The following is a 12,490-nucleotide window of genomic DNA, read 5'->3' as shown; positions in this document are numbered from 1 at the left end:
ATGGAGAAATTAGAAGAATACATCCACCGCGAACTGAGACAATTTTGCATAGAACTTGGCATTGCTACCACCGGCCTGAGTACCAAGGATGATCTGAAGCGCGCTCTTGAGTCGTGGACAGAAACTGGGGTCGCAAGACCCTCCGACCAAAGCAGCGTCACACCAGACCAAAACAGCATCGCACCAGAGGAGAACGCCACGACTCCCGAGGAGCGGGGAACGGGCCTCTCACAGGAGGAGATACGAGAAAGAGACAGAGTCAGACTACACGAATTAGAGATGGCACGACTCAAGATGGATGGGGAGCTCAAGTTAGCTGAACAGAAACTCAACCTCGAGCATATGCGGCTTCGAGAGGAACGAGAAGAAAAGCAGAGACAGAGAGAGCTGGAAGAGAAAAAAATAACGCTCGAGCACGAGCGCCAACTGGCGGAAATAGAACTGCGCAAACAGAATAAGGAACTGGGGGTGCCTGAGCGACCACACACCCCGGGACCAATCGAGAAAAAAGTTCACATCCCCAAGGATGTGGTCCGCGAGTATGTCCGAGAAGACGACATACAACAGTGGTTCAAAGCCTATGAGATCGCAATGACCTCCCACCGGATCGACCGGAGTGATTGGGGAGCCGGACTTTGGGGGAGATTTATCAACGAGGGTCGCGATGCCCTGCTGCAGCTCCCCGATCACCAAATGTCGTCCTACGACCACATGAAGGCTGCCCTCCTCACCCGCTACGGCCTCACGCCCGAGATGTACCGCCAGAGGTTCAGAGATTGCACCCGGATCCCAGGTACAACTTGGGTGGAATACGTGAACTATTTCAGCCGGGCCTTCGAGGGTTGGATCAAGGGAAGTCAGGTCACCACCTACGAGCAACTCTTCAACCTTATGGTATGGGAACACCTGTCAAACAACTGTTTCGTCGAGCTCAGGCAGCACCTACTCGACAGTAAGCTGACTGACCCCCGGCAGCTCGCCGCCGAAGCTGACCGGTGGGAAAGCACCCGGGTGGGCCGGAAAGGGCCACACGACCAGAACAGAAGCAACCAAGGCCAGCACCGTCCTCGGGGAGGAGGAGGGGGCCAGGGGCGAGGGAGAGACGCCTTACCAGCAACACCCGTGGCCAGCACCCCGCCTCCGGCCGGCCGGGGCAACCCCCCGTTGCGGCCTGGGTACCGAGCCAACGTCACGTGCCACCGGTGCCAGCGAGTAGGCCACTACGCCAACGATCCGAACTGCCCGCTGAACCAAACACCCAAGCCCCGCCAGGTAGCTGCCGCTGCCCTGGGGGAAGAGCAGTCGTCGGAGGGACCCGAGGAGTGTGAGCCGGACCAGCAAGGGTGGGAACCGGCCGCCATGGTCCTGGCATGCTTAGGGGGAAGAGACATGGTTCCGCGGGCTCCCCTACCCGCCAACACCAGAAAATACGGTCAGTGGGTGACCATTAATGGACAGAGAGCCGAGGCCTTGCGTGACACCGGCGCCAGCGTGACGGCCGTCCGCTGTCACCTGGTGAAGCCCGAGCAGATCCTGCCGAACATTCTCTGCCCCGTCCGCTCGGCAGATAACTCTGAGAGCATGTGTAAGATGGCCTGCGTCCCGTTTGAATGGGGAGGGGTCTCCGGCCTACTGAAAGTGACGGTCCGGGACGATGCCCCCGTGGACTGCCTCCTGGGGAATGACCTCGAGAGTTCCCCGTGGGCCACCGTCGAGAGAAGAGAGCACTTGGGGATGCTGGGCCTTCCAGACTGGGCCTGCATAACCACCCGATCCATGGCCGGCCGTGCCGCCCCCCGTTCAGAAGAAACCGAATGGCCAGCACCTCCGCCCCCGGTTGCCCCCGTAGAGGACAACGGCGAGTCCGACCTCCCGGACCAGACTACCGAAGAAGACGCGCCACCCCAGGACCTTCCGGATCTGGCTCAGTGGCGGCAAGAAGGGGGGCCCACCCAAGAACAGTTCCGCCAGGAGCAAAAGACCTGTCCTTCCCTCGAGGGACTCCGCCAACAAGCCAGTACCCAAAACGCCGGGGACACCACCGGAACCCACTGGGTCTACTGGGATAACGACCTGCTCTACAGCGAGCAAAGAATCGCCGAGCTGGGGGCCGGTCGAGTTCTGGTGGTACCGCTCCGCTTCCGAGACTTTCTGCTCAACCTAGCCCACGATGTCCCCCTGGCTGGACACCTGGGCCAGGATAAAACGTACAGTCGACTGGTGACCCACTTTTTCTGGCCGAAAATGAGGAATGACGTCCTGAACCACTGCCGATCGTGCCCCACATGCCAAGCCAGCGGGAAGAGTGGCCGGAAGCTGAAGGCCCCTCTACAACCCTTCCCGGTGGTCACCACCCCGTTCGAAAGGGTGGGGATAGACATTGTGGGACCTCTGGACCCCCGTACGGCACAAGGACACAGGTTCATCTTGGTACTAGTGGACCATGCCACCCGCTACCCCGAGGCGGTGCCCCTACGGACAGTGACCGCTCCAGTGGTTGGCCGGGCCCTGATGGGGATCTTCTCCCGGGTAGGCTTCCCCCGAGAAGTCGTCAGCGACCGCGGCACGAATTTCATATCAAAATACATGAAGTCCCTCTGGCAACAATGCGGGGTCACCTACAGATTCACGACCCCCTATCACCCTCAAGGGAACGGACTAGTGGAGCGTTTTAACCGCACTCTCAAAGGGATGATTGGGGGATTGGAAGAACCTCTCCGTCGCCAGTGGGATGTACTGCTCCCGTGCCTCCTCTTCGCCTACCGGGAAGTTCCCCAGAAGTCCCTCGGTTTTAGCCCCTTTGAACTCCTATACGGACACCCTGTGCGAGGGCCCCTCAGCCTAGTCAAGGAAGGTTGGGAGATGGCCCCCCTAACGACCCCTCCAGACGTCTTCAAATACATCCTGGCCTTACGAAACCAGACCCGGCGCTTCAGGGAGATGGCCAAGGCGAACCTCGAGGCCAGCCAGGAGGACATGAAGAGGAGGTATGATCACAATGCCTCCTCCGTTGAATTCGAGCCTGGGCAGCAAGTATGGGTGATGTCCCCCACCGAACCGTGTGCCCTGCAAGATAAGTGGACGGGGCCCTTCAAAGTGGTCGAGCGCAAAAGCCCCGTCACTTACCTCATCGACATGGGGTCCTCCCGGAACCCCCTTCGGGTCCTCCACACCAACCGGCTCAAACCGCACTTTGTGCGCTCCGAACTAAGCCTCTTGATGGCTACAGACAGTGGCACGGAAGAAGACTCCGAGCCCCTCCCGGATCTCCTGAAGGCTCAGGAGAAGGACGGCTCCGTGGACGGGGTCCGGCTCTCTGACGCCCTCACTTCGGAGCAACGCCAGGACTGCCGGAACCTCCTGCTGCAGTTCGCTGCCCTGTTCTCCCTCACCCCCGGGGTCACCCCCTGGTGTTTGCACGACGTAGACACCGGGGACAGTCCCCCTGTCCGGCACCGGGCCTACCGCATACCAGATCGGGTACGGGCCTGCATACAGGAGGAAGTGGCCAAGATGCTCACGATCGGGGTCATCGAGCCCTCGGACAGTCCCTGGGCCAGTCCGGTCGTACTAGTTCCCAAGGCCGCTGCCCCCGGCTCCGCTCCTGAACTGAGATTCTGCGTCGACTACCGGGGCTTGAACGCTGTCACCCGGACCGACGCTCATCCCATCCCCCGAGCAGACGAGCTGATCGACCGGCTGGGGGCCGCCCGCTACCTCAGTATCTTCGACCTAACGGCGGGCTACTGGCAGATCGGCCTCACCCCCAGGGCTCAGGAACGGTCAGCCTTCTCTACCCCCGATGGCCACTATCAGTTTAAGGTCATGCCCTTTGGCATGAAGAATGCCCCCGCCACGTTCCAACGCCTTGTGAACCAGGTCTTGGCGGGGCTTGAAGAATTCAGCGCTGCCTACCTGGACGATATCGCTGTATACAGCCGCCACTGGTCCGACCACCTCCGTCACCTCCAAGAGGTCCTACAAGCCCTCCAGCGGGCCGGCCTCACCATTAAGGCCGGCAAGTGCCAGATTGGCCAAGGGTCTGTGACCTACCTTGGGCACCAAGTGGGGAGCGGGCTGGTGGCCCCACTACAACTTAAGATTGCTGCCATCCAGTCCTGGCAGCCCCCCGTCACCCAGACCGAGGTCCGAGCCTTCTTGGGGCTCACCGGCTACTACCGGCGGTTCGTGAAGGACTACGGCAGCATCGTGGGGCCCCTCACGGGTCTCACATCCAAGAACCAGCCAAAGCGGGTCAATTGGACTCCTGATTGTCAAGCGGCCTTCGAGGAGCTGAAGGCCGCCCTGTGCACCGCCCCGGTACTCCAGGCCCCCGATTACAGTCGGGAATTTGTGGTGCAGACCGACGCCTCCGACCACGGCATCGGAGCCGTCCTCTCTCAGTTGAACCCCGAAGGTCATGACCAGCCGGTGGCCTTCATCAGTCGACGTCTCCTGGCCCGAGAACAGCGTTGGAGCACCATCGAGAGGGAGGCATTTGCAGTAGTGTGGGCCCTCAAAAAGCTCCGACCCTATCTCTTCGGTACCCACTTCCGGGTACAGACTGACCATCGACCCCTGCAATGGCTGATGCAGATGCGGGGGGAGAACCCAAAACTCTTGCGCTGGTCCATCTCCTTGCAGGGAATGGACTTCACCGTGGAGCACCGACCAGGCCAAGACCACGCCAACGCGGATGGCCTGTCCCGCTTTTTCCGCCTCGACGAAGAGAGTCCCCAAGGAGATGGGTGACTCTCCCCGCCTTCAGCTGGGGGGGACGCATGTTGGACAGGCCTCACAGACGGCTCGCTCCCTCCCCGCTCGACAAGGCCCGAACTCCGGCCCACCTGGCATATCCCCGCGACAAGCACCTGTACTCCGTCTCCCGACGGACCCTCTGCCCTCGGACCCCTACTCATCACGGGGTCCAGCCCCACCGGCTTTCCCGGCCGGGTCAAGCCGCCATCTTGGGCCCTGCACCACGCGGCCGCATGGCCTCCCCTCGTCCCTGACCCCGGGCCTGGCCGGCCCCGACATCCCGGCACCACTATCCGCCCAGGAGGTGAGCGGACCACTTGGCAGGTCAATGGGAGACCGAAGTGTCAAGGGCTCTCCCCCGCCAGGTGCCGATCGCCCCCAGCTCCCCCAGGCACTGGCTCCACCCCCTGCTGGGTGTCTGGACACCTTCATCCCGGACCCTCCGACCTCCAAGTGCGAGGGTCCGGACATCAAAGGGCACCAGCCCTATAACTGAGGCAGCTCCGGAGCAAGAAGGCAGTTGTATCCTGGAGTCGAGAGACACCGAGTGAACTCAACCCTGACGGTCTACTGGCGCTGCCGTAGCCCGCTCTTGTGAACCATCGTCCTGCCTGCTGGCGCTGCCGCGGCCTTCTGCAACCAGTCATCTTCCTGGGACCTTCTGGCGCTGCCGCGGCCCGTTGTAACGACCATCCTCACCGGGACCTGCTGGCGCTGCCGCGGCCCTTCTGCAACATTCATCTTCCTGGGACCTGCTGGCGCTGCCGCGGCCCGTTGTAACGACCATCCTCACCGGGACCTGCTGGCGCTGCCGCGGCCTTCTGCAACATTCATCTTCCTGGGACCTGCTGGCGCTGCCGCGGCCCGTTGTATCGACCATCCACACCGGGACCTGCTGGCGCTGCCGCGGCCCATACCACCTAACCACCAAGCTCGAGGATTGTGAGCTCATCATCACCTCAACCGAACTACCTGATTGGTAAATAGACTGTCCCGCTACCCCCTTCCCTACCGTGCGAGACTCTAATCGAGGGGACCCCTGAGTCCAGACCTCCTTGTACCAGTTCACCGTACCTTAAATAAGTGCCTATAAAGATCACTGAACCTTATCCGTGTGTGATATTCGTCTGTGGGGGGGAAGTTACTTGTCTGTACGATCGCTGGAGACGGCTCTCCCCGGAGACCTCTCCTCCTGACCCCGGCCGACCCTCCCGGTCCGTCTACCTTTTCTAACATATGTCCATCCATGGACAAGTATGTCCGCCCTATTCCTACATGTGTGTTGCCTATCACCACAGTGATGTGTAAAATCCGCCGTACTGCTGCTGAGAGGGCCTGTGCATGTTCCCAAATCACTGTGGGAGTGCTGCCGTATGTGTACCCATCGTGATGGCGAGCGTAGATGCGAGTGTACGGTCCGTACCACTACGAGTACGCATACGCGTGCAGACCCATAGTGATAGAGAGCGTAGATGCGAGTGTACGGCCCTATCACTATGGGTCTGCACGCGTATGCGTACCCGTAGTGGTACGGACCGTACACTCACATCTACGCTCTCTATCACTATGGGTCTGCACGCGTATGCGTACCCGTAGTGGTACGGACCGTACACTCGCATCTACGCTCACTATCACTATGGGTCTGCACGCGTATGCGTACCCGTAGTGGTACGGACCGTACACTCACATCTACGCTCTCTATCACTATGGGTCTGCACGCGTATGCGTACCCGTAGTGGTACAGACCGTACACTCGCATCTACGCTCTCCATCACTATGGGTCTGCACGCGTATGCGTACTCGTAGTGATAGTGAGCGTAGATGTGAGTGTACGGTCCGTACCACTACGGGTACGCATACGCGTGCAGACCCATAGTGATAGAGAGCGTAGATGCGAGTGTACGGTCCGTACCACTACGGGTACGCATACGCGTGCAGACCCATAGTGATAGAGAGCGTAGATGTGAGTGTACGGTCCGTACCACTACGGGTACGCATACGCGTGCAGACCCATAGTGATAGTGAGCGTAGATGCGAGTGTACGGTCCGTACCACTACGGGTACGCATACGCGTGCAGACCCATAGTGATAGTGAGCGTAGATGCGAGTGTACGGTCCGTACCACTACGGGTACGCATACGCGTGCAGACCCATAGTGATAGTGAGCGTACATGCGAGTGTACGGTCCGTACCACTACGGGTACGCATACGCGTGCAGACCCATAGTGATAGGGCCGTACACTCGCATCTACGCTCTCTATCACTATGGGTCTGCACGCGTATGCGTACCCGTAGTGGTACGGACCGTACACTCGCATCTACGCTCACTATCACTATGGGTCTGCACGCGTATGCGTACCCGTAGTGGTACGGACCGTACACTCGCATCTACGCTCACTATCACTATGGGTCTGCACGCGTATGCGTACCCGTAGTGGTACGGACCGTACACTCGCATCTACGCTCACTATCACTATGGGTCTGCACGCGTATGCGTACCCGTAGTGGTACGGACCGTACACTCACATCTACGCTCTCTATCACTATGGGTCTGCACGCGTATGCGTACCCGTAGTGGTACGGACCGTACACTCGCATCTACGCTCTCTATCACTATGGGTCTGCACGCGTATGCGTACCCGTAGTGGTACGGACCGTACACTCACATCTACGCTCACTATCACTACGAGTACGCATACGCGTGCAGACCCATAGTGATGGAGAGCGTAGATGCGAGTGTACGGTCGGTACCACTACGGGTACGCATACGCGTGCAGACCAAAAGTGATGGAGAGCGTAGGCATGCATGTACGGGCCGTTGCCATGCATTTGGGGTGCCCTAGGGCCCCCACATGCACCGTACCTGTGTGTGATGCTCCAAATTACATAGGGGACAAGTATTAAGGCCTACATGCATGCTGGTTGTCATGGAGACCAAGTTCAAAATTCGAAATTGTTCTGGAAGGTGCACAGCAGAAGTCAGTTGGGATTTGTCTACTTTGTTGCAATGTGTTTGTGGGGCTGACATCATGCAGGAGAATGAAACCGATAGAGAACCCACAGACTGCTAGGTTTGAAGGGATTGGTGGAAACATAGGATGCAAATGTGAGTGACCAATCTCTCTGTACTCCTGTGCATGAGACTGGGCAGAAGGGCACATATAAGGCAGCCAGGTCCCATGAGGGAGCACTTGCCTGCACATCTTTGCATTCGTCGACCCAGCTGCTGCTACTGATTCCCTGGAACCATGTCAAGGGCTGTGGAGAGGACACAGCCATTCACCCTGGAGGAGAACATGGCTCTGCTGGATGTGATCCTCCCACAGTACTCCATGCTGTATGGGCGACCAGGTTATCAGGTGAGTGCATAGGCCACTGCCACAGACTGTCCCTATGTGGTGACTGTGACTTCTGCCATTGCGTCCAGGTGTAACACACATGCCATGTACTGTCGGGGGGGTCCCAGGGGGGGGGTGCCTGATGTCTCCCAGCAGTGCCCTGAGACAGGAGGGGTGGGGGCCTATCACTCACAGCAGTGCCCTGAGACAGGAGGGGTGGGGGCCTATCACTCACAGCAGTGCCCTGAGACAGGAGGGGTGGGTGCCCATCACTCCCAGCAGTGCCCTGAGACAGGAGGGGTGGGTGTGGAGTCCTCCCAGCAGTGCCCTGACACAGGAGGGGTGGGTGCAGAGTCCTCCCAGCAGTGCCCTGAGACAGGAGGGGTGGGTGTGGAGTCCTCCCAGCAGTGCCCTGACACAGGAGGGGTGGGTGTGGAGTCCTCCCAGCAGTGCCCTGACACAGGAGGGGTGGGTGCAGAGTCCTCCCAGCAGTGCCCTGACACAGGAGGGGTGGGTGCCTATCACTCCCAGCAGTGCCCTGAGACAGGAGGGGTGGGTGTGGAGTCCTCCCAGCAGTGCCCTGACACAGGAGGGGTGGGTGCAGAGTCCTCCCAGCAGTGCCCTGAGACAGGAGGGGTGGGTGTGATGCACAGTGTGAGCCTTAATCATTGATTGTGACATTGCCATCATTCCACCTGTGTACCCACTGTGGCACGTAGTGCTTTTTCCCTCACCAGGGGATGATGTCCCTATGACAAAGGTGCAATGCGTTGGCTGCATGACATGCCTTGTTGTAACCAGCTAATTTGTACCCATATGTCTCTCTGTGACATGTGGCTGGTGTATTGATGTGGTGTCACTTGTTCCTCCTCACAGGTAGGCGCCACTGCCAAGGAGCAGATCTGGCTGACCGCCGTCAGTGCCGTGAGGGGTGTGGATGGTCGGAGGCGGAGCCTGCCCCAGGTGAGGAAACGCTGGCAGGATATCCGGTGCTGGACGCGGAGGATTGCACGGCTCCTGCTGGGGGACTCACCTGAGAGCCACAAGAACCGCGGCCGCCGCCGTCTGAGCCACCTCCACAGGCGTGTGCTGCCGGTGGTCTTTCCAGACCTGGAGAGGCGCTTACAGGCGATGCAGCAGCCGGAAGGGGGTAGGTACATGTGTGTTTGTTGTGTGTCACCGGCATTTGTAAGGGCACAGTAGCATGAATCCACTGGCAGGGTTTAAAGGTGCTGTGCAGATCCTGTTTGCCCCAGTATAGCGCTGTGCCCCTGCCACCCTTCCCCTCCTTGCAATGTGTTCCCTGGTCTGTGTGTAGTCACTCCTTCACAGGGTAATGTAGGCTGGCGCTTTGTCCACGGGAACAATGTCTGTAGCATCATGTGTGGGGGTGGTGTGTAACAGGTTGTGGGACCTTGCCTGTGCACTGTCAAGTTCACTGCATGTGGGTTCCATGTCAGTTGGCACTGATGCTGACTCCAGACATGGGAGTTGGTCTCTCATGTGTCATGCCTTACAGCGCGCATGTCCTATGTAGTGGCCTGTGACATGATGTGCATGAGTGTGCGATACACATAGTGCAGGGATGGTGACGTGTGTTGCAGTCATTACCATTCAGTAGCATGTAGTTGCGTGCCCACTACTGTCCCCTGGGGCACCTTTTCCTCAGTGGTGTATGTGTCATCATAAACGTGGCCACTGTCAGTGTCTACAGCGTAAGTTGTGCTCTGTGCCATTGTCCCCTGTCACCATGTATATAGACGTGCTAATTTGTACAGGTGTCGACTGTGCAGCCTGACCTGATTGTCCTTCTTCATACTCACAGTTGCCAGTGCCTGTGTGTCTTGTTATACTCATCTGAGGATGGGCACTGGTACCTCATTATTTGTACAGGCGCACCTTGGCTGTTTGGCGTCCAATCTTGCTTTTTGCCTGCCCCTGTGTGTTTCACCCAGACTATGAGATGTTGGTGCCACCTGTGTCTCAACAATTTGCCTCGTGTAGGGTCTTGTTGGGGCGGGCAATGCCTATGTGTTAAATCCTGATTACCACTTGCTGGGTCTGGGCAGTGTGTGATGTGCCTGGACACACACGCAATGTGCAGTGACCGAGTCATGTTGTGCATGTTTTCAGCATTACCTATGCAGCATGTGTCTCAAGTTCATGGATATGGTCCCTGGTCATCGGTATTTTCGCCAACGCTGTGTGGTGCAGATGCAGTGCTGGATTGTCCCCAGGGCCTGGGTGCTATGTCAGACTCCTTTTCCTGTGTTTAGCTATTGTCTCATGCTCTCCATGGTATTTCAGTGGCATGGTGGCTCAACCAACTGTGTGTTTCATGCCCTACATCGGTACCCTGTTCAGTAGATGTTAGGGATCTTCCTTTTCAGGCCATGCAATGTTACCTATGTAGATTGGACTCATGTGACAGATGTGTACAGGTGTCTGAATAATTTCTGTCTCTCCACCCTGCCCACAGCATCGTCGGGGGACACAGAGGGAGACATGGACACAGACCAGGCGGAGGGACCGAGCACCAGTGCCAGCCGTGACATCGGGTCTGGCACATCGAGTGGGACAGAGGCGGAGGAGAGTGTGGCCGAGGACCTGTCGACTGGCACATCAGACTACGAAGCTGACAGGTCCGGGGACGATGTCTCCGAGTGGGCGGAGGCTGCACCAGCAGCTGACAGCGGAACGACACCTCGCACCGCCCCCTCAGTTTCCACCAGCCGCCTCCCACTTGCTCGTGTCCCTTCCCAGCGTGCCCGGTCACAGCATGTCTCCTTCCTGCCAGGCACCGCACCCCCTGCCCCTGTCTCCACTGCTGCCGCCAATGCAGAGTCTGTGGACATCCAGCGGCAACTGCAGGTTGGTCAGGCTGCGATCCTTAATGTCCTCCATGCCCACGGCAAAACCCTCACCAACATCGAGGCTTTCTTGGAGGGCATTCATTCATCGCAGGCTGACCAACGCAACTTGCTGAGGTCCATCGACTCCACACTGACTGCAGCAGTGGGTCTCCTGCAGCGCGACCTCCCCCCACCTACCCCTGCCCCATCCACACTTCCCACTCCCATGCCTGTCACACGTACACCCAGACGTCGGCATGCACCCACATCAACGGACACGGGCACCACACCAGCAGGGAAGGTCCACCGCACTCCTCCTGACACGCACACACAGGGTGAGGTAGGCACACCCACTGGGTCGGGGGGCAAACGTGTGACACGCAGCCATAGTGGGAGTTCGCATTCCACCCAGTCCACTCCCTCCAAATCCCCTCCCCTCAGCTCTCCTGGCCACATCTCCCCCAAGGACTCCTTCATGGCCGCTCTGTCCCTGAGCCCCACAGTTACACCACCACGCAAGCGGTCAAGGAGGTCCCCGGTCAGGGTGGTTGAGTCTCCCCCCCTGTCTCCACCCTCCCCCGGTGGCGCTGCGACCCATCCCTCTGACCCCCCCCCCCTCCTTGGGGCCTGAGGTCCCTTCGGGTGCAGGGGACTCCCTGGAGGACCTTGCAAAGGTGTGTAGTGCCATCCTGGCCTCCGCCTTTGGCACTGACCCACCCCCTGTGGTGGAGTCCTCCATCCCTGCACCCACAACGCCGCCCCTTTGCCCTGATGTCCCTGCGGTGCCTGTTGCTTCCCCCCCCCCTGATGCCCTCACCAGTGTGGAAGACGATGCCATTTGACTGTGCAGGCAAGGTAGGGGACACGCATCCCACTGTGTCCCCCATCCAGCTGAGAATCATTGACTGCCCTATGGGCTTTGTGAAGATTGAACTGCCTGCGATCCACGGACATTGTGCTCATGCTGAATAAAGCTTAATTTTGTTTTCATTATCACACTACTGCTATGCTGGTATTGGTGTTGGTGGGGCTGCTACATGGTTTTGGGTGGTGTGTAAGGGTTTGGGTGTGTGGGATATGTAGTAGTGTACTGCTCATTGGTGGGACCCTGTGATCTGTGTGCCATCACAAGGTGTTGGCTAACTTTCTTTGTTCATGTAAGCAGTTACTGCATGGTGCACTTGTCCCAGGGTGTATTCCTTCCTCTGTGTACCCAGCTTTCTTCCCTGCAGGGTGTTCCCAATGTTTAGCGCAGAGCTGTGTCTACATGAGCTGTGTGTGTGACGGAGCCCTTCTACTTTGGCCATGCATGCAGGGCCATGTCTCCACCTGCGACAATCGTGGCATCCTTGGTGATCACTGTACTTGTGTGTGGAGTCTGTTGACATGAGTTCATGGGGACATGTTCCCTTTGTAGCCAGTATGCATGTGGATAATTCTGGCCTCACACACATGTGTTACACCCCTCCAGTCTCAGGGCACTGCTGGGAGTGATGGGCACCCACCCCTCCTGTCTCAGGGCACTGCTGGGAGGACTCTGCA

Source organism: Triturus cristatus, chromosome 10 (genome assembly GCF_964204655.1).
Source record: "Triturus cristatus chromosome 10, aTriCri1.1, whole genome shotgun sequence".
NCBI lineage: Eukaryota > Metazoa > Chordata > Amphibia > Caudata > Salamandridae > Triturus > Triturus cristatus.
This window is presented reverse-complemented; position numbering follows the sequence as displayed.